General features: G+C 43.3%; 1 protein-coding gene across 1 annotated transcript in view; it reads right to left on the reverse strand.

Annotated features, from left to right (window-relative positions):
• LOC119423574 (glutamate receptor ionotropic, delta-1) overlaps window positions 1-2244 on the reverse strand; it is a 458437-nt gene that overhangs the window by 312658 nt on the left and 143535 nt on the right. The window lies entirely within an intron of this gene.

A 2244-nucleotide genomic window follows, 5' to 3' on the forward strand; every position in this document is an offset into this window, starting at 1 on the left:
GTCCTCCCTTCACTGGCTCCCTGTGAGTGTCAGAATAGATTAGAAAAGTCTCCTGTTGACCTTTAAGGATCTAAATGACCTTGCACCTTCATACGTCTCTGACCTACTTCAACCAGATGTTCCTTCTCAGGCGCTGAGATCATCTGAGCAGCTGCTTTTGGTTGAAGCTCCGAGGAGATCAGGTTTTTCAGTCGTGGCCCAACATCAGACACTTCACTTCCTGTTTTTAAGTCTCTCCTAAGAACACGCCTGTTTTCACTGATGTTTAACACGGTGTGATTTGATTTACCATTTCATTGTTTCTCATTGTTTTTGTTTTAATGTTTTCATTTTTGTTGCTTTTAATTACATTTTTACTGCCTTGATCTTATTTTAAGCACTTTGGTAACAGCTGCTGTTTAAAATGTGTTTTATAAATAAACTTGACTTGATTTGTGCAGGTAGTCTTACTGAGTCACCAGGACTCATTTTCAAGACAGACCCGTAGTGTGGACCGGGTTAGTCTGGAAACTCGTTACACTTGTAGGACTGGGTTTTTACCAACAAGTCTGTCAACAGCCTTAAAATCCAAGTTTTCTGTTCTAAGAACAAGTGTAGGGTTCAGACCCACCTCGTGTCCAGACAGGTGTAGGCGTGTTTCACCACGCATGTTCATGAAACTCTGTGTGGAAACGATCCTTCATGAACCAACACGTGCACGTGAGCAGGACCAACGGATTCTTTGTTTCCATGAGTGTAGTTCAGACATCTAGTGACCGTCAGTAGATTATGTGAATCAGGGCACATCTAACAGTGAACTATGGGCGCCCAGGCGCAGACTCCACGGTGCTGGTGTGGAGCACAGAAACTGGTTCCGGTCTTTAACTCCTCATCCAGGTAGGTGCAGAGTGGGACCAAAGCGGGCCGAGGCAGGAACCAAGAGAACTGAGGCACAGGGCTTGTGTCTGTCTGGGTACGCAATGACCCGAGACACAAGACTCCATGTGGTGGAGGTACGTAGTGACACACACCCACAGACGTACCGTCACGAACTGCTGGGCTCAGGAAAATGTCTGATAATGTTTAGTTTTTATTTCTGTTCAAAAATAAAGGAATGCACACAGTTCTAGATTAAACAGCACATATTTATTCTCTCCATACTCTCAGATTTTAATCCAGCACCACACAGTATTATTCCAACACCACAGATTATTAGTCTGATCACAGATTATTAATCCAACACCACAGATTATTAGTCTGATCACAGATTATTAATCTAACACCACAGATTATTAGTCTGATCACAGATTATTAATCCAACACCACAGATTATTAGTCTGATCACAGATTATTAATCCAACACCACAGATTATCTGCTGCATGAAGCTCAGGTGCATTAAATGAACACAGAATGTTGCTATGGGAACGGGACCATCATTATCTGACTAAAGGAAAAATCTGAATAATTTGTTCATTTCCCAGGAACCGGTCTATCTGACCCAGCAGCACCAGAACCTTGGTGAACTTCTGTACTCGTCTGTCAGAAGCGGGCAGAGAGACGCTTTAGAACCGTTCTCCTGTTTCACATTCAAAGAGAAGCCGAAAGAATTAACCGTGGAGTTTTCAGCTCAAAGCTCGAATGAGAGAGACGTTGACTGGAGTTCAGCTGATGTTTGGTACCGGCACCTTCAGGCTCCAGCTCATTATTTCACAAAGCTAATAAACATCCAGACACCGACTCGATTCTCCGTCAGCCTCTTCCAGGTGAACGGTGTCCTCTGAGTTTATACAAAGAGTGAGCAGCCCAAACAGAAGAACAAGAGATACAGATGAGGCGGAGGGTTGAAAAGACGAAGACTTGGAGACGTTAAAGGTCCAGGATCAGTCGGACCTACAGACGGCGTTCAGAGTGGCCACAAATTTGATTTAAGAGGGAAACCTGGGAGCTGCTGCTGCTCTCTGAGCAGACGGATAATTAAAGCTGTGAGGTGATGAATGAGCAGAACAACAACGAGACCAGCAGGTTCAGGCTCTGCTGACCGGCTCGGGTCAGAACCCACTCCAGGATTTTAATGGTCTTATTATCCAAAATACTGTTTTTAACATTTCTAAACTTTAATAAACTAATTTCAACTGCACTAATTCAAGCAACACCTCAAAGATCTAAAAAAGTTAAATCTGGTCCTCTGGACATTCAAAAAAAAAAACCAAAACAAAGCAAAACAACAAAAAATGTAGAAACGTTTCGTCTCTCGTCCGAGAGAC

This window comes from Nematolebias whitei, chromosome 17 (assembly GCF_014905685.2).
Source record: "Nematolebias whitei isolate Nwh7 chromosome 17, NemWhi1, whole genome shotgun sequence".
Taxonomy (NCBI): domain Eukaryota; kingdom Metazoa; phylum Chordata; class Actinopteri; order Cyprinodontiformes; family Rivulidae; genus Nematolebias; species Nematolebias whitei.